Source organism: Canis aureus, chromosome 28 (assembly GCF_053574225.1).
Source record: "Canis aureus isolate CA01 chromosome 28, VMU_Caureus_v.1.0, whole genome shotgun sequence".
Taxonomy (NCBI): domain Eukaryota; kingdom Metazoa; phylum Chordata; class Mammalia; order Carnivora; family Canidae; genus Canis; species Canis aureus.
The window spans coordinates 27,990,769-28,012,253 of NC_135638.1; the positions used below are offsets into that span (position 1 = coordinate 27,990,769).

At 34.6% G+C, this 21,485-nt stretch overlaps 1 long non-coding RNA gene across 11 annotated transcripts in view; it reads left to right on the forward strand.

Annotated features, from left to right (window-relative positions):
• The window catches only part of LOC144300581 (uncharacterized), a 264,995-nt gene that overhangs the window by 196,795 nt on the left and 46,715 nt on the right, over positions 1-21,485 (forward strand). For 9 of the 11 annotated variants that reach the window (XR_013367316.1, XR_013367323.1, XR_013367318.1 and 6 more), the window contains 2 exons: positions 6,573-6,677; positions 9,950-10,042. The exons of the other annotated variants lie outside the window; for them this stretch is intronic. This is a non-coding gene — a long non-coding RNA (uncharacterized LOC144300581). The remainder of the gene's footprint in view (positions 1-6,572; positions 6,678-9,949; positions 10,043-21,485) is intronic. 11 annotated transcript variants of the gene reach the window in all.

A 21,485-nucleotide genomic window follows, 5' to 3' on the forward strand; every position in this document is an offset into this window, starting at 1 on the left:
CTATTTCTTATTAACCTGTCTTCCCACATACTTCTCACTCAATTTTATGACTTTAAGCAATTGGATTCTATGTGTCTCTTCTTACTCTATCAGGTCAAACCACAAGCCACTTGGAGATGACTTGAATTACTCTGAATCCCTCAGCTTATTTGAGTTCTTATAAACACCCATGCTTTTATACTTATGTTTTGAAAATAAATTTAATTTTGAATATTCATACTTTGCATCTAAAATATGTTATTTGTCTCTATGTCAAACCCACTGCATTCTTCTTGACCTGTTACCCATAAAGATGATCTTTTTTAAAAACAAAATTCTATTTCACTTATGCAATGGCCCTCTCATAAATTGAGATAGTAGACTATCATTTTGAGCTGCTAAGAACTTTATTCTGACTTTTACTGAGTTGTATGCTAGGAGATGAAGAAAGAAATATTTTGACCAAAAACCGAACTAGAATTTCCATACTCTGTACGTTCAGTTCCAGACCACATGGGAAAATACTTGATTGCATTTCTCACATTAAGGCTAAAACTTTGTTATGTATAAAAATCCCTTGATGTTATACCAATTCAAGCCTCTGATTTTGGATAATTGAGAAATTGATAATAACTGGGAATTGAAGATTTCCTTTGAGGTTCTTTATTTCTCCTAGAAAAAAGAAAGAGGGTGTGGCAAACTATAATTCACAAAGTTTTGCCTTTTCTACTTCAACAGTTCTACTTCTTGTAGAGGTTTATGGCAGAAAATACATAAAGATTGTTTTGGAATTGCAAAGTGATGGTTACCACAAAGCAATGATTTCCACTTCCCATCATCAGCCATACCCACCCTCCCATTGACATTAGTGACATGTCTACCCTCCAACTGACAGAATTTTGCGATAGGAGCATCAGTGATTCTGTTCCAATTCTTCACTAATTCTACAGATGACCTTCAGGAGAACATTTGTACCAGTTGAGTCTTGAACAATTTGGTGCCTCTCTTTTTCAAAATGAGGAAGGTAGAACTTCCTTAGAAGCTAAGTAGGATTTAATGAGACCTCAGTAGTAAAGTACTTCAAGCCTAAAGATAAAACATCTCCTCTGAGGGCAAATAATTATCTTCCCAAACTAAGCCACCCATCATATGAAAGCTTCCACATTTATCAGTTGATTCAGATCTATCTAAATTAAAAAGGTCATCTGAAGATGAAGGGTTTTCATTTTTTAATTTCTTGATGGTAAAGAAATAAATGAAAAGTTTAAGTCCTTTAAGTACATAGCCACTTATCTCAGTATAAATTAAATGGTTCCCATTGGAAGTAAATGAAAGAGTAAGATTTTTATCACAACTGTTTTAAAACAGGATGATATTTTTGTCAGGGAAAGTAGCAAAGAGATCTTAAACTCCTTGCCCTTCGTGAAGAAATGTGAAGTTGCTTTCATTTCTATTGGCATTTTACTGAGCAGACTCTCTCTTCATTCTAAACTAGAGGTCACAATTTGTTTTGAATTTGAGCTGGAAATAAGATAACAAATATTGCCTAAGGCTTTATGGGATGCCTTTTATCTCTGAATTAGATTAGACAGTCAGAAACTATTGCAAATCCTTTATTATTTTGTTTTTAAGCCCTAAAAACCAAAAGCAATGCACACAGGCAAAGTACATTTAAAAAGTTAGCATTATATCACAAGAGCTGCATATATATTATTTCTTATACTACTCAATTTATATGGGGAATAAACAGAAATCATCCTATTAAACCCTGATTTTTAAAAATCATAGGTCTTTGCTATCATAGGTTATCATTTTTAATGCAGGATGAGTAAGGGTGTAAACTTCAGTGTTACTAGAGGAAAATAAGTTTTTTTTTTCCTTTTCATTGGAAAAATTCATGTTAATTATTCCTCTGCACCTGCCTAATGGGGCTGAAGTAATTCGATTGTCATATTGTTGTAGATTGTTGCTTTGTGTAATGTATCACCCCTGCTGTTCCATTAAAAAAATTCTATACTCTTCCATTATTCAGCAAGGCCTAATGATTATTCCAGCATTTGTACATGCTGCACTGTTATTTTAATTTTAATTGACTTCACTTTTTTAATTAAGCACATTGGTTTTAACACTATTGTTGACAAGCTTGGTTTTGTCCTCATCAGCTTTTGCTCCCATATACATTCCATACCCATTGACACTATAAATGATAAGAGCAATATATACATTGAAGTTTATCATCAACTCTAACATTAATTCATGTCATATATTATTGATATATAATGGTGTGCAGGATATTTTAAAGACTCAGTTATTCTGTTTAAAGTATCTTTTAAAATTAAGTTATTAAGTCTTTACTTTGTAAATTAGAGGAAAAAAGATTTGATTGTTTTTGAATGTGTAAAAATCTGTCAATGAAAAGGACACGTTTTACCCTATCAGTTAAATATAATCAGGTAACAAGCACACAGTAATATAATGTTGTTGTCTATGTTTGGTGCAACATACAAAATCATAGTTTGTATACATTTCAAGATTATCTATGATAATCTATTTTTAGAGTATAATTGTTTCATTTTTTAAATTATTTAAAGATTGATTTTAAAATTCTTTAAAAATATTGACTTATTATAGATAAGATGTTCTTTTAAGCATAGCATGTAACCTGAAAGAAAACAATACCTTGGCAAACTCATTGAAATGTCTCCTTTTTGAATGATATCTCAGTCATTTATCACAACACAAGATAATGAAAAATGGGTCATAGACAAAATGAGTCAAGCTTTGTGTTCTCAGATGTTAGAAATTGCTGAACTGAAAGGAGGAACTGGAAAGAGAACAAAATAATGGCAAATTTTAATATGAATGACTGTTTGAGTGTTTTTTTTTTTTAAAGCTATATGATACTGTTTCATGGTTTTCACATTTCTCTGAACACAAATCTGGCACAAATAAGGCTTGTAAAACTGTATCAATGGACTGGACCTACCTTATTTTGGAAAGGCTTGACATGAGAACGCTTGTTTCCACTTTGCCATTTTTGTTTTGTTTGTGGACGTAAATGAATGAATGAATGGGAGGGTGAATGAATAGGTCACATGGGATTTGCCTGCCATTTGGTCATCTGAGGGACAGAGGACAAAGATTTCAAAGTGGGCCCTTCTGCTCTTGTTTGGTGCAGCTTCATTGCCGCAGTCCTGACTGCTGATGAGCCTGCTGCCTGGGATTTATGTTCAACCTCTCCTTATGCCTCGATGTGCCTGACCCAGCTCTATTAGCATAACTTCCATTCCCAGTGACAACATGAATAAAAGATGACTTGTGTGACCTCAAAAAGTGCCAAGATAGTATTGATGTAATGAGCCCAATATCCACTGTTTTATGCATTGCCATACAATGGCAATCTTAATAAAAGGTTAAACAGCATTCTAATATGTGTTTCTTTGATGTCCCTCTGACTCACTGACTTCACTTTTTCATTCACCGTTGTTTCTTTGAGGACCATCGATAATCAAAATTGTTTTTCCTTTATTTTGGTGAGCTTAAACCAAAGTAAGACAAACAAGAAAAGTTTTGCTCTCAGAGTCTTCTCCATTTCAGAAAGATAATTTTTCTCCTGCTTGGCATTGCTTTCTGTTCAGCAGCAACTGTTAATGTTAATAGACTAGAGAAATTACTGCATACATTTTGACTTCAACATCTTTTAATTCTCAGAATTCTGTACTGCCACTTCATCTTCTTGGTTTTCCACATTTTTTTTTTTGATTGTGAAAAATCTAAAATACAGTGTTATTACTGGAATACCAGCCTTGTTTTGCACATTCTTCTTTGCACCTTGATCTATTTAAAGACCTGTTAAATATGGAATTCTTAAAGGCAGATACTCTGATTACCTTGCCCTGAAAAACCCTATGAAAAGAATTGCAAATGTGCATAGGAACAGATCAAGGAATTTCCTCTTTCTTCTGGAGCTCCTTGACCAAAAACAACACCAGTCAGTTAAAGTTTTCATCATCCTTCTCCTTAGCTGTGTAAATAGGCAGGACGTAAAGGAGCGATGAAAACATAGCGGGCACCCGTCTAAAGTAATATCACGCCTTGCCAACAGCATCCTTTATTATATTTTTCTTTAAAAGCAAAAGCACAACACACTAATATTCACCCTTTTAACAACAAAGAGAAAATGGTGTGCTTTTTATAACTTCTTTTAGATAGCAAATCGCAGGTGCTCTTGTAATATTACTCTCTGCTTTCTTGCAAGGTCTTTTACTTAGCGGATCTGGAAATATAACAGTATGTTAACAACTAACACTCTGCATCTCTGAGCCTTATAGGTAGATTAAAAATCATTTAGAAGGAAGCGATGGCTAAAACATCCTACCACTTCAAACCTCAAATCTCCTGCTTGACACATTGGTTGTGTCATTCAGCATTTTGAAAGGGTGGTGGTAAAGCAACAAACAGGATACAAATTGTTCAAATATCGACCATGTTGCCTTGATCATATCATGTTTTATTGGAGCACTGCATAGCTAACATAGCAGAGAGTGATCAGATATGATGTGACATGACATTATGCAGGTAGGTACTACTGTCAAAGATGTGAAATGGCAGTTTGGGTATATCAAGGTATAAAGTTAATTAGACCACAGTCAGTGGGTCTCTGTCTTGGAAGAAAACAAACCACTCATATCTATAGCTTCTGTAGGACCCTTGAATAATGAGAAAATCATGTAGTATTCCTATATTTACTGAAGATGTGTGGATAATTATTTATTTAAGGAAATTTCAACAATACTTCTTCACTTGTCTCCCTTTTAATTTGATAGTGACTCCAGCAAATGATACTTCATGCAGTTTCTTATATGGAGAAAAGTTGTAGGAAAATGGAAAGTCTCCTAATCACACTTGATGTTTTTGCATTTGATGTTAGAAAGGAGTTAGAAAGGGGGATTTTTTAGCACATGGGTAGCGATGTGGATTATTACACTACTTAGAAAGGGATACTTGATGAGGGCTAAGTAGATAGGAACATAGCCCTACAAAACTCAACCTTGAGATTGCCAGGAAATTTAAAAAAAAAAAAACTGGCTGCTCAAAAAATTGAAACAGATGTCAGATGCAAGCAGCTGTGGCCTGGGAAATTCAACAAAATTCCAATATTTAAATTGCTTCTCTGGATAAAAATTGCTTGATAGCACAGTTTCAGATGTGATCTGGATTGCCAGTGAACCATCTGCGTAAAATGAAAGTAATCTGCTGACACTGTCGATACAGGTAGGCATCAGCATCATTTGGTTGGAAAAAGAACACTGCTAAGATGTTTTCTGGTAAGCTCGTCAGGAAAGTATGATAATAGTGAAGTGCAGTTTTTAGAATAGTGGGATACACCAGGGTAGAGATAAAAAGTGTGTTTGTCTCACTGTTTAAGGACTATTTGCAAAAAAACCCAACAAGCTTCACTCTAATTTTAGGCTCAAAATGGAATGCTCTGGTTAGGATTGAAAATGGGAGAGAATATTGGGAAAATCACACTCTGAGGACCAAGGGGAAATGATGTCCAATCTGTTAAATCTGACCCTGTGAGAATGATGGAAATGTATGGTGGGTTAACAAGCAAATAGGCAAATTGTGAGCTTTAAAAATTCAGTATCACAGGCAAAGGAATAATTCCCTATAGGGTTAGAGAATACACTTTTTCTTCTATCTGGCTATGTGTTGGATAAAATAAACATATGTAGATGCTGAAAGGTTGCTCACAAATAGGTCAGCTTGTGGCGGAAGTCTTTCATAATTCAAGATACATCAGCTTTAACGGTAGCTGAGAATAAGAGCGAGTAATCAAAAGTGACCCAAACAATGACACCAGAGTTTCCAGATGGTATAGAAAAAAGTCCATGATTTATGATTGCCGGTGCAGTAAATAAATCTAAAACAATAGGCGTGGATGGGGAAGCAGTCACAGCTGACCAAAAGAGCAGTTGTAATGCAACCCACAGAAAGCTTGGTGCCAGAAGTAATTGACATAGTCGTCAAATCAATTTCCTAGGGTGCAGACACTCAAGCACTCAATCTGATTCTGTATGCTGCACGACACTTGGATTATACAGCTGCCTCTAATTCAGATAGCCTTAGCTCAATATGAATCCAATTCGAGGAACTGTCTGGAAGTGAGCAATAATTATTTAGGCTTCCTTTCTGCAGGTTTACTTTTTTCTAGTCAAATTGCTCTATTTCAGAATTACATACATTTTGTATTAATTATTTAACACTTATATATTTTTCTTTTTTTTCTTTTGGCCTCCAGTATCACCAAACTCAATGACACCTCTGAAATCCATGGCCTTATCTTCCAGGGCACAGTGGGATATTTTTCAGGACAGGGAAGGCCTATACAGAGTATGATGTTCTTTATGCTGACTATAGAATCAGCCACTTGATTGCAAATGTGCAATATCCATGTGGAGGAGGACCTATTTATTTATTTATCTTTCTGTATTTCAATTTAATGCAATTCAAAGATAAGATTAAATAATCTTTTGCTGCAAATAATTTTATTGGCATCCACTCATTTTTCACTCATCCGATGTTTATAGAATGTTTACAGCACATCAGATACTTAATTAGACACTGGAGCATCGAGATAAGAGACAAAGACTGTGCCTTCAAAGAACTCACAGCTCAGCAAACTGATGAAACAGGTAAAGAATCATGTGAGAAGAGTTATAGAGAAAATGCAAAGGGCAGGGGGGGAGGCACAGAGGGAACCTCTAACCCAGCTATGATAGACTGAGATTGGGAGAGAAGTAAAGGAAGGATTTTAGAGATGCCAACATTTCCATTGAAATGTGAAGGACGAGGAAAACTTTGCCAGGTTGAAAGAGGATTGATACTATTCCAGACAAGCTCAACACCAAAAAGCACATGGCTTTTTAAAGTAGTCACATACTCTTCAGTGCAGCAGGGGAACATGGGGTTTGGCAGCAAAGAGAGTGGGCAGTGCGTTGAGGAAAGAAGAAGGGACAGGTGTGAATTAGATGGCAGAAAGCAAGGCTGGGGAGTACCTTAGAGCTTACAGAGCACTTATCTTTCCTTAGTGCCCACTGTAGCTTATGAGAACATGATTGTCTCTATTTGAACATAAGCAATGATCAGGGTTGAGAGAAGTTTGGTTTTCTACCAAAGTCACATAGTTGGGAATTAGGCCCAGGCCTGTCTGCTTTAAGGGCCACATTCCAAAGGCAGCATTCATTATTTGACCTTACAGTGAAGGGGTTCCCTTAGCATCATGCTCAGCTACTTATCACAATTTTCAAACTTTTGGACAACAGAAGAATGAGATGATAGGGCTGACAGCTATATGAAAGACAGTGAAGGAGAAGAGTACGCAAAATAGAAAGTAGGAGAAAAAGAGGAAGAGAAAAAGAATGCATATTAATTTCAAAGGTCTCTAGAGACAAAACAAGCTGGCCAGTACCCCCTGGGGTACCGGCAAGGAAGGTAATCCCACAGGGGCTATGGAGTCAACAGAATTTCTATTGTTGCGAAAGATCTTTGAGAGAGCAGATTAGAAGATGATAAATCACATCGTTAACAAGCTATTTGTTTGCTATTAATTTAACATTCTATCTTTAGAAGTAGGGGAGTCTGAAGGGTCAGGAAAAAGAGATAACAAGTTGATTATAGTGCAAACTGGCTGAGCCATCATCAAGTGCAAAGATGAAACAAAGAATCAGGCCCTGGCAAAAGCGACCAGTGATAAAGGAGCAAGGAGTGAAGACAAAAGACAATGACAGGAGTGGAGATCCAGGAAAAAATCTGAGAAGCAAATGAAGGAAAGAAAGAAAGGAAGGGAGGGAGGAAGGAAGAAATGAAGGAAGGAAAAATAGAAGGGAGGGAGGGATGAAGGTAGAAAGGAAGGAAGAACCATCATTCACAAAAGCAAAAGGATCAAAACAGGAAAAAATGTTACACTGAGAAGAAATTTAAAGTGGAAAAAAAAGACAGCTAAAGAACTAAACCTAGATTTTGTAAATGAAAGTTTTTGTATATGTATTTCTACCAAATAATACTGTGAATTGTAGAAAAATTTGGTAAGAAATAATAGTATAAAAGAAAAAAATACTTCTATTTTGCTAATGCGAACAATCATAATTTGTATTTTGACATCCTTCCTTTCAATCATTTTTCTCCACTCTCACATAATTGTGATCATAATGAAGGAAATTTCAGTTTCCTTTTAAATCTTCCGGTATTTTAAAATAAATATTTATAATTCTGTATAATCAATCTTATTTTCCAGTTTAATTGAGGAATAATTGACATATATGACTGTATAACCTGAAGGTGTACAGTATGATGGTTTGATTTACATACATTGTGAAATGATTACAAAAGGTTCAGCTAACATCCATCTTCTCATATAGCTACAATAAAAGGAGAAGAAAGGAAAAAAAGTTTCTTTGTGATAAGAACTCTTAAGATTTGCTCTCTTGACACTCTTTCTACAAACATTCTACAACACTGTTAGCTGTAGTTGTCAGGTGGTACGTTATCCCTAGTGCTTATTTATATTCTAACTGGAAGTTTGCACCTTTTGACCACCTTCTTCCAATTCCTCCTCCCAACCCCCACTTTCCACCTCTGATAGCTGCAAGTCTGATGTCTTCTTCTGAGAGTTTGGGTTTTGTTTTGTTTTGTTTTGTTTTGTTTTTAAGATTCCACATATAAATGGGATCATACAGTTTTTGTCTTTCTCTGTCTGACTTATTTCACTTAGCATAATGTCTTCGTGTTCCATCCATGTTCCTGTAAGTGATAAGACTTCTTCATTTTTTTTAATGGCTGAGTAGTATCTATTTGTATAAATATACCACAACTTCTTTGCACTGATCCACATTCCCAGCAGCCGGTGCACAACGGTTTCTTTTTCTCAACATCTGTGCCAGCATTTGTTATCTTTTATCTTTTTAATGGTGAACATTATAAGATGTATGAGGAGGTATCTCACTCAGGTTTTAGTTTGTATCTCCCTAATGACTAGTGATGGTGAGCACTTTTTCATCATTTGGGTACCTGTTGGCCTTTCATATATCTTCTTTGGAGAAATGTGTTTTCAGGCCCCTTTCCCATTTTTTAATTAAGTTGTTTGTTTGTTTGGTTTTGCTATTCAGTTGTAGAAGTTCTTTATATATTTTGGATATTAACCTCATATCAGACATAGGGCTGCAAATGTTTTTCCATTCCATAGGTTGTCTTTTCACTTTGTCGATGATTTCTTTTGCTGTGCAGAAGCTTTTTAGTTTGATGTAGTCCCACTTATTTTCTATATTGTCACTTATGCTTCAGGTGTCATAGTCAAACAATTATTACCAAGATGCATATCAAGGAATTTTGTTCCTATGTTTTCTTTTAGGTGTTTCATGGTTTTAGGTCTTACATTAAAATTTTTAATCAATTTTGAGTTTTTTTCTGAGTGGTATAATAATATATGGATCCAGTTTCATTCTTTAGCATGTGCATATCCAATTTTGAGAGAGTTGTTATACTTCTTATGGTTCATGCCCATCACAAATATGGAGGCATCAGAAGGGGCAAAGATGATGACCCACTTCACTTCTATCCTTCAAATGAGCCCCAGCTTTCTCCATGGTAATGAAGACACCAGTGGACTCCACAATACATTCAGCAACAACATTGCCCCATTTGATATTGGTGGGATCTTGCTCCTGGAAGATGGAGATGAGCTCTCCACTGATGACAAGTTTCCCATTTTCACCTTTCAGTATGCCATTGAATTTGCCATGGGTGAAATCGTACTGGACCATGTAGACCATGTAGATCATGGAGTCAAGGCAATGAAGGGGTCATTGATGGCAACAATATCCACTTTGCCAGAGTTAAAAGCAGCCTGGCAAGCAGGCACCCAATATGGCCAAATCCATTTACTCTGACCTTCACCATTGTTTCTCAGGGATCTGACAGTCAATGGATAAGAAGTGTGGCTGTCTGTCAAATGAGGAGGTTCTGAGAGCCTGACTCATTTATGTTTAAAGTAATTATTAAGGTAAGAATTTAAATATTGCATTTTGTAAACTATTTCTGGTTGCTTTGTAGATCTGTTCTTTGTTTCTTGTCCTACCACCTTCAGTTTTGATGTCTTTTGGTATTAGTATGTTTTGACTTCTTTATTGTGTTCTCTTTTGAAATTACTACAGGATTTTCCTTTGTGGTTACTATGAGGCTTATATAAAATATCTTAAACTTCTAACGCCCTATTTTAAACTGATGACTTCAATAGAATTTATATACTTCACACTTTTCCTTCTCCCCTTATATTTTGGGTTGTTGCTATTACAACTCACATGTTTTTTTATATTGTGAAAGTAATCACAGATTATTGTAGCTATAGTATTTTTACTAGATTACTATTTTTCTTTACATTTTTGAGTTGAAAATGAAATATGCACCACTATTACTGTATCACAGAAGCTATGACTATATATTTTTTATTATTGTCACCCTTTTATGTTTTTGTAATGTTAATTAGTGTTCACTTCCACTGAAAGAATGCCCTTTTAGCACTCCTGTAAGGATAGTAATAGTCTTCCTTAACTTTTGTTTGTTTGGGGCTCCTTTGTCCTTCCCCCGGCTCTGAAGAACAACTTTGCTGGGTATAGAATTCTTGCTTTGACAGTTATATTCTTTCAATATTTTGAATATGTAATGCTATTTTATCTCAGCCTGAAAAGTTTCTGTTGAAAAATCTGCTGATAGTCTTATGGGTGTGTGTGTTTGGGGGGGGGGAATCCCTCTTATGTAACTTTTTCTTTTGCTGTTCTTAAAATTTTTTCTTTGTCTTTCACTTTTGACAATGTAATTATAATGTGCTTTGGTGTAACCCTATTGAAGTTCAACCTATTTTGGATCCCATGCACCTCATGAATCTGGATGTATAATTAATCTTTATAAATATGTCCTTTCAAGCAGAATTCAATGACATTGGAAAATAGTATACTGTTATTTCTTTGAGAATAAACATTTTATTTAATGAATAATTTCCATATGCATAAGATTACCTGCTTGATATATTTTAATTTAATATTTTTATGGCTACAGAAACAACTCTATCTCAAAGTTAAGAAATATTCAAACATAACTGTTTGATGGAGTTTGATGAATAAAGGAAATAAACATGAACAAGATGCATATGTATCTTCTGTTTTGCTAAGTAATTCGAATAATGAAGGAAACCAATTTTTTCCCTACCCTTTTTCAATTTTATGAAGATAATTCAGGAAGGTTGGAACACAGGCCCATGTTATTCATACACATGATTTATGCTTGACATCAAGCTGCCTAGAAAGTGAAAAAGATGTGTCTTAAGGGAATTCATGGACTTATTAATACAGAAATGCAAGAACACACAAGGCAGATAGTATTTAAAGCCCTTAATTCACTATTCTGCCTAATAAAATATGTAGGATTACTGTAGGCCTTTGGCTTATCTCAATGGCTATCATATTCAAATATACTGAGGCTCTGATTGTACAGGAATTTGTAAATCTCTGGTAGATTCATTTGGTCAAATTAATTTTGTCTCATCCTAAAATAAGTTTCACTTACTATGATAATAAACTATTGCCAAATTTAACTAAATGTTATCTTAGTCTCTATATCAATTAAATTATTATTTCAAGTTAAGTTTTCCAATGCAATATATCAGATTATTTTTTTATTTAGCATAAAGCTAATTAATTTATCAGGAAAATGACAACACTAGCATTTTGAAAAAGTGTAGATGAGATGATCTTCTGAAATTCCCCAAAGGGGACAACTTATTAGCAAGATAATCCATTCACAGTGTTTGCAACAAAATACACTACAAAGAGTAAGGCTATTTAAAAACCACAGTGGCATACCTTTTGAAAAACAACCAGTAAAAAAGAAATATGGAACTATTTGGATTATTTGGATCATTAGATTTAAGGTATGAGGTGAAGAGTCTCATTTGATAAAAGATGCCTTAGGGTCCCTGGGTGGCTCCCTTGGTTAAGCATCTGCCTTCAACACAGGTTATGATCTCAGTATCCTGGGATACAGCCCTGCATTGGACTCACTGCTAAGTGGGGAGCCTGCTTCTCCTTCTCCCTCTCTTGCTACCCCTGCTTTCTCTCTCTGTCAAATAAACAAATAAATAAATAAATCTTAAAAAAAAAATGCCTTTAAAATGTCCCTCTGTCTCAGTAAAATTCCAATGACACAAAATGGCCACTACAGTACTTCATTTAACAAATTTATTTTCCATTACATGTCCACCACTGAGAAAACAAAAGTGAAGAAAATAAACATAGTCTCTGCTCTTGTGGTGATAAAATTGATATGATAAAATTTCATATGATAAAATTTCAAAATATTTTGAAAAAATTCGACAAAAACAGTTGAATTCATCTCCTGCTAAGAAATCACACGAACTACAATTTTTTCATGTATATGTATAACAATTTGCTGGATTGGTTGTGAAAGAGTGAAGACTATCAATATGTAGATGTTTATGTGAAAATAATGACAAACAAGAGTCCTAAACCTGAAAACATTTCAACCTTTTAAATTACACGTCTTAATTGCCCTAATTTCATTTTTTGATATCAAAAAGCATTGGACAATCTTGGAAGGGAGAATTTATCTTCAACCTATAGCATTTCCTATAATATTTGATAATTCTATTTTATATCCATCTTCTCTTTCTCATTTTCAAGATATCGATTTAACTCAAAGAATACATTTTTAAACTAGTGAACTACATAAAGATGTTTGAAAATATCATTTTATTAATTTTAATTCATATTACCTATTCCTTTCAAATGAATATCTTAAATTCTAAAGCCTTAGGAGCAATGAAACATCTTTGATGTAAATGAGAATAATCTAATAATTAACCCCAGATTTTTTTCAGCACTAAATGTAAAAGCAAAACGAATCAGTGTTAATGATGAAGGAAATTTCAGACCTTATGGCCTTAAGGTATCAAGTTTTTTTTTATTAGTCAAGAAATGTATCAATTGTATTTAGTTTTTCAATGATGTTTGTTTTGAAGGAAACTCTCTAAATAGTTTTTCATGAGCAATGATAATGATGGAGTTACTTTCAAAGCTCATGCTGAGAAATTATTTTTTGTAATTTTTTTTCTGTCCAGCTGACATATTACATTTATTTATGCGAGGTAGAAAACTAACCTCTAACTCCTACTGCCAGTATTTGGTTTCAGAGAGCATTGCTCACCATGCAGTAGTTATTAAACACTTTCTATTGATGCAACTACCAGGTCTAATTGTCAAACCAGTTCATAATCTTCTTGTTGCTAATGGAGTCTGCTACAAAATAAAGATGTGAGAAACAGTGCTTCATCTATTTTACTCCCTTTGTTTACTCCCTATGGAGTACCTCAAGATGTCACCACCATTCAGTAATTCAATTTCATTAAACATAGGATTAATTCAATTGTACAATTATTCAAATATAAAATTCAAAAAAAGGGTGACATTTTTCCTTCTTATGGGACAAATATAGATGTGTCATTTGGTATTTTAAAGATTTTTTTCCTCTATGATTATGAAATTAACATTTTCCAGGAGAAAATGTGTTTTTTATAAGAACCTAAGTGAACATGCTTATATATAGATGTGCATGTTTATAATATATGTAGAGTGAGACAATTCCTTTTAAATAAGAAGTCTACCATGTATTTCCTTGCTGCCCAGGGTACAAAAGGTTATACAGTGAGTCTAAAAGAAGCCAAGTGATTAGTTGAAATATCAACTAAATCAGGAAAAGATTAGTACACTAATAAAATGCCATACTTTATGAAAATGGCAGGCTAACTTGTTAGGTACAAATAGGATAAAATTTCTGACCCTCCACAGTCTTGGCACTTTGCTATAGAATTTTTCTTATGGCTTATGCAAGTATGATTTTTCAGTCTGCTGCTGAAACAGTTTACTTATATTATCTTAGTATTTTGGATTTGTCCCCATTCTTTTTCCCTTACACCTTTTCATTCTTTGAATGTGTTCCGCAGGGCCCTCATCAAGAACCCGAGTGGTAAAGACAGGAAGAATAACTGGGTGGGATTATAACTGTTCAAACAGGTACTTCATTGCTACAGATGGGCCATGTGTCTCTCAGAATGCTGGAGCCAACTTATTTCCTTTCAATATAATGACCAGGAACAACTAAATATTTTGTAGAATATGAATATGTGGTAATCAGATATTAGAAGAAAAGTCACTTATGGTGGAAAATCTCTGCATAGGTTGCACAGCTAACCAACCACAAGAACCACATGCCAAGCCACATTTAAGGATTTCGATCCCTAAAGAATGTTAAGACATCTTCCCAAGGTAATCGACATGTGATTCTGCATACAAAAAAATATTTTTCACATTTTCTAAAAGTGACCATAAAAATATAAGAAATGTGTCAACTCTGAAAAACACTAGATACTAGTCCTTTAGCATCCTGCACAGGCACCATAAAGGAGTTTCAGACATCATGCTTCTCAGTGTGGCTGGCATATTACATTTAGTCAATGTGTGAAATTTCTGCAGAAAATAGGTAGAGGAGTGAATGCAATTGTATTGTGCCAAATAAGTTTTTGAGCCATGGCCATAAGCACTCATCATGTGTCTGAATAAATCCAGGGTGATACTAATCAGAACATTCCATGAAGTAATTTTATATGCTTTGGCAATTTTTTGGCTTTCTTCTGGTTTTACTTTCTGGAGGCTCTGTTGGATTTCCCCACAGACAAGTGTTGTACGCTCATAGCCTTTTCGAATTTATTGATTCAAGAAGCCTAAAGGAAGGTAAAGATGACACGACTATAGGAGAATATAGAAGCCCATCAGGGCCTTTCTACAATACTGTTCGTGAAGGCTATGCCCTAAGACTAGAGCAAAGAGGCCTTATATAAGGTTATTTGGATGGTCGCCAAACTGATGCCCATTGGGTAGGTTTTCATTTGATTATTGTATATTCCATTCTAAAGCAAAAGATCATCACATTAATAAGCTCCAAGAGGTTTAAAAATGGAAGTAGTTAGTAAAAAATAAAAAACAAATAAATATGAAAGAAGGGAATAAAAAGGGAAGGAGAGAAAGAGAAAGAAAGAAAAACAAAGAAATAAAGAAGAAGGAAAGAAGGAAGGAAGCAAATCTTAAACAAGTTCAATAATTTTCTTGACTTTTCTTCAAGGTCAAATTAATTGAGATCTTTTTACAAACACATCTTCCCCTTATCCAAAACAGGTCTCTCTCAGTATATGATCCTAGCATAGGAGCAAAGAGTTTTGACCACAGAACAACAAATGACTTCAGGGTTCCCTCTCAATTTAGGCTGAGAATTCTAAGAACTTACCCACAGAACAGAACATGCCCTTCTGAATTAGATGTGCTATGTGTTCAATGTGACCCTGAAGAATTTCACATCTATAATTTCTCCTTCAAAAACGACAGTTAATAATCAAGGTCACGACATTTCCTCCCAACGACACACAATTGATTCTTCACTTCTGTTTTGTTTTGAAAATGCAGAACAGGCATTTGGGGGCTAAATATCAATACCATGAAAAATGGAAAGATGTCAGAAAGAACAATTTGCAGCCGACCATGTGCCTGCTCCGAGAGCTGGTTACACAACTCAGCAAATACATGGCATGCACTTGTCTAGAGGAAGATGGACTGCAAATAAATTATTAAGCTTTTCCTACTGGCGGATGAGACATTTTCACATAGACTGCAATGCGTGTCATCACATACGACAAAAGGATAAACAGGCATAGACCAGCTTGAAGAAAATTGATAGTGACTTGTACATCCTTATTCATAACCACTTTTTTCCAGATTAAGAAAGCTTCAAACAGCAATTTCTATATTAATCCTATAGAACTCTTTACCGATCTCCAAAATCTCTCTCTCTCTCTTTCACACACACACACACACACACACACACAAACCCAAAACACCAAAAACAAAAACAAAACACTGATCAAAAACAGAGAATTTTAATTTGCTAGGTCAGAATTGCTGAATAGTCAAACTAGATTGTATTATAAGGAAAGTGAGTGAGGCAGAGTATATAGTTGGCTGGAAGGTTAAAGTTGAAATCTTATTTTCTTACTACTCTATGCTAGGAACATCTGAATAGCTCTTTTCATTCTTATGAGCAATTCTATTTCCTCCTCAGTCACAGATCTCTATTTGCCCCTGCCTATGTTAATAAAAGGAGATTATTTGAGGCAATAGGTGATCGACAACTTTAATTTAGAACAAGGAAACCAGAGAGGCTAGCATAGAAGTAAGACCTAAGCAAATGTATTTTTTTCTCTGTTTTGAAGAAATCAAATAAAGACTGTTAAGAGACAGGTCCAGGAGACAACAAACAAACAAACAAATAGCCACTGTATTTCAATGTGGAAAATGTGCCAGGGATTAGAAGTGGTGGAATATAAAGAAATAAAATGTTAGGAGTTCATCCTTTCGATGAATAGCAGGGAAAGCCAGTGAGAAGAATTTGGGGGGGCAGCCTAAGCCTCAACTCAAAGCAAGACCACTGAGTTGAATTTATGTCTTACCCTCTGCATTCTTGTTTCAGTAAGGGAGCATCGTAAGAAGACTTTTGTGAGTATCTTGTTGTCTGCAGTGGTGATCCAACAGATCTTACTTGAATCTGTATACACATGAGGGATTAAGAAGTCTTTGTTGTTTGCTCTTTAATTCTTACCTAACGATGAAGACCTACTTTCAATTTGAATTGCATAATTATTCAAAGCAATGGAGCCTCTTGAATTTAACATTTCAAGGGATGAGAAGAGCGGTATATATGCCTTTGCAGGTATAGAATCTAGAATCTAGAAACACCAAGATGAATCCTAAACTGAACTAAATTTCTCAATGTGACCAGACCGTAGCCACTTACCAATTAGACAAATACATTAAGGAAGTGATGGGATTTTACTTACAGAACTTCCTACCCTCACTAGCACCTAATTCTGTGGGGAGGACACATAAAGAATGTGAAATCATAACCCTTGAAGCCCATTTCCTCCTTTCTCAATGGCTCAGTCAAAAGCTGGCACTAGAGGCTGAGCTCAGGAAGCTTCCATTTCTAAGACTGTTTCTTAGACGAGGATGTTTCCACTGTATTCTTGGCCCCTCTGGAAGCTGGGTCCCTCTTCTGGAACCCTGCCGCGGTGCATTCTGTCCAGCTCTCTCTCGCTTATGCATTCTGAGATAATCAGAGCTACATGACCTTGTGTGTTTTTCTGCTTCTCAGCCAATACATTTTTATCCCTAAACCCAATATTATATTCACACCTTGTAATATTGGTGAGGGTTATGTGTGTGTGTGTGTGTGTGTGTGTGTTTGCGTGTGTGTGTGGGGGGGTGTATGCGAGTGTGCATGTCTGGTTCCTTTTGGAACAGCAACTGCAAGACCAAGTTGGCCAAAACTAAGTCAATAAACATCTAAATTCTCTTCCTCTGAAGTTCAGTGGCTGTCCCAGACACTAAATTCTGGTCTTGAATCCAACGTGGCTGTGATCTCTTTTTCTAAGATATCCTAATACTCGGAGTCCTGTCAGCCCTGCTTTATTACAGATGCCTGATGTGTCTGCATCGCTGTGTGTTTTACTCTTACTATTTTAATGAGAAAACACTAATAAAGCACTTTTCTATGTCAAATACTCTGATTGTCATCCATGCATTCGTTAGTTTAGTCTTTATAATAGATTTATAGGGGTACATGTGATTATTATACACATTTTAAAGATGGGGAAAATAGGTCACATAGAATTTAAATACTTTGCCCAAAGTCACCCAATCAGGAAGTGGCAATTTGGGTGGCTCTATGTGGTCTGGATCCTAATTACCGAGTAATGTTATGTTTACTATTCTGTGCTGCTCCTACTGCTAGTCTTACCTTTTAAAAATAAGTAGATAAATACATAAAATCAACCAATGGTCTAAAATTCAAAATGCATAAAATACCCTGTAAAAGGAAATTTCTTCTATTACCCTGCTTCCCAGGCTTCGTGTTTTTTTCTCCAGATGTAACCACTGCTGTTATATCCTTGAGTGTTCAGAAATATTCTGTGTAAATATGAGTAAATACAGCATATATATATTTTTTCCTTGTTTAAATGCAAATTTCAGCTTACTAAATATATCATTTAATATGGAGGGGTTTTCCACTTAATTTTGCAGCTTTTTAAATCTCAGTTTATAAATATTGCTCCATTCTTTCTAAATGGCCAAACATTTCTCTAATATATAGAGGTAACAAATTTATTTGATCAATCTTTAAGTTGTACAATTAAGTGATTGCAAGTCATTTGCCACACAGAATATCTTGCATATCAAGCTGCAAATCTGTGAGTTTTGAATTGTATAAATTTTTTTAAATGAAATACTGGTATTTAAAAATATCTGTCATTTTATTTTATTTCTTTAGATTTATTTATTTTTGAGAGGGGGGGAGGGGCAGAGAGAGAAAATTCAAGCAGACTCCTTGCTGAGCATAGAGCCCACACATGGGACCCAATCCGGTGACCCTGAGATTGTGACCTGCGCCGAAACCAAGAGTTGGACACTTAACTACAGGCACCACAGTGGTGCCCTGTAAAATATGTCATTTTAATTGTTACTGTCAAATTGCCCATTATAGAGAGTTGCCTTAATTTACATTCTCAACAGCAATGTGTGAGAATGTCTGTTTCCTCCATATCCTCGCCAACATGGTGCATCATCAGATTTTGCCAACATATATTTGATTTTTTGCCAATCTACGAGGTGAAAACAGTGTTTCATTGTAGTTTCAGTCTGAATTTTTATTTGTTTTCCTTTTCCATGAAGTGTTTTTTCATATCTTTTTGCACATTTTTCTATTGTATTGCCAGACTTCGGCTTATGGATCTGTAGGAAACTTTTTCATGTTAAAATCTGGCCCTTCGATAGTCTAAAAATTGTTAATTATTCTTTCTCAGATTAGCATTTGTCTTCTGACATTCTTTATTTTGAATCATGAAGACATTATTTTTATGCAGTGGATTTAATCAATTATTTATTTTAATGACTTCAAAGAATTATTTCATACTTTAAAAAGACATAACTTTCCTGGAATAAAAAAAATGTCCACTTTTTCTAATAATTTATTATTGCATTTTTATTTTTACATTTATATCTTTGACTTATCCAAGATTCATTTGGAATAAAAAGTAGAGTTTTAAGATTGAGCATTTTGATTATTTTACTAAACAACTTTTCTATTCTGTTATCTTATAGATATTTTACAAATAATATTGCCTTCTTATACTAAAATATTGATAGTTTCGGGGCACCTGGGTGGCTCAGTAGTTGAGTGTTTGCCCGGGATCCTGGGATCGAGCTCAGCATCCGACTCCCCAGAAGGAGCCTGCTTCTCCTTCTGCCTGTGTCTCTGCCTCGATTTGTGCCTCTCATGAATAAATAAAATCTTAAAAAAATGTTGATAGTATCCATTTTTTATACATTTGTGTACTATGGTGTGTTTTTTATTCTGTTTTATTGATTTGTATATTCATGTGCCAGTGTAAAACTATTTTAATTCTTATCACTTTATAATGCATTCTGATACCTGGTAAGGCAAGTCAATTCTCATGACTCTTCAGAGTATTTTGGTTACTATTGCTAGTTTATGTTTCCTGTATGAATTTAAGAATTAGATTGTCTCAATACATTTTTTGGGAGGGAGTAACACTAGCTTTATATGTTAACTCAGGCAGAATTGACATCTATATGTCGATGAGAGCATGAGATATGATAGTGAGTATATTTCCAAAAAAATATGACTTTCCATTTTTTTTAAGTTGCCTTTTGGATCTTATAGTAACATTTTATGGATTATTTTTTTTATGGATCATGAATATTTCTTTTTACATTTTGTCCTAAATATTTCATACATGGCATACATGTATAATGTATTTCATACATTAACATACATGTTTGTTACCATTGAAATTGTGGACTTTTTTTCCATCACATGTTCAAAGAGGCTGCTTTGGAGTATGAAGACTTTTGACTTTTGCATTAATTTTTCTTTTACTTTCTGTATTAATTTTTCTTATATTTCTTTCCTACGTGTACTAATGAATATTTTCTTTAATTCCTGGGAAGATGTTTGATCACAACTTTCATGTGTTTCACGGCAAGATTTTTCTGTTAAATATGTATAATTTGCCATTTGTTTTTTCTTCCTCGCCTCTCTTGCTTTCTATAAATTCTATTATTTTTTACAATATTTCTTTCTATAAATTCTACTTATATTTTTCTATATATTCTATTGCATGTGTCTTTCTATAAATTCTATTTTTTTTACAATATTGCTAATTATTGAGGGATATCATTTCTTCCTGATGAGCTATTTTTAGATTTGTGTCAGAGAAGGGCAGGATCATATTTTAACCAGCAGAGATTCTTCTGATGACCTAGAATGATGATGTAAATAATTTTTCTTTTAGTCTTTACATTATGGTAGCCCCTAATTTAGCATGATTAGGTTGGTCACAATGTGGAGATTCTGTAGCCCAGGCTCTTTGACTGATAGCTTTTTACAAATATGACCCATGTGGCAATACTGAACTTCTCCTCAGTATCAAACCAAATTCAGATATGCTTACCAGCTCCTGTAGGTCATTTCTCCTGTCATAATAAGGTCTCTGGTTTTGAGCATCTTCCTGGAGAAGTATGCTGTACCAGCTTTTTCTGTGATCTGCTGCAGTGGCTATCTTCCTTCTGTATGTTCTTCCTTCGTGTAATTTTAACCCTTATTCTGATTTTATGGTTCAAATGTTAGCTTTCTCCTGGTTTTATTGGAGATCAGACTCGCATTTCTGCCTCATGTTTTCTTTGTAACTTTAGACATTTTTGCTGAGGAGAGATCAATGCTAAATTTACTCCACCCCATCCAAAACCTTTATATTGATTGGAAGTTTAGGACATTTTGTGAAATTGCACAAAACACAAAACAAGACATATCCTATCGATGGATAAATAATTCCATTTTGTCTAAGAAACAATATTATCTTTATTACTAAAATATACTATCAGGTTTAAATATGGACATAACTATGTGCAAAGTAGAATTGTAATTTCTTTTTTAAGCATTCAACAATAGTAATAAAATGTCTACTGTGTTCCAAAGACTAGAAGAGACACAAGAGAAACAAAAATTATTAGTTTTCTTGAAGCTTTCACAAGTTATTGGAAAGAGACAAAAACTCATTCAAGTGTACAGAAAGAGAACCATTTAACTTAGCCTGAACAATAAGGTGAAAGTTAAACTGTTGAACTGAGTCTTGAATAAGAAATAACAGTTAACCAGGCAAAGAATTGAGGGAAACACTCTTAGATCAAAAAGAAGTCTATGAAAAGGCACAAAAGCAAAAAACATATAGAATGGTAAATAGTAGTTTTATG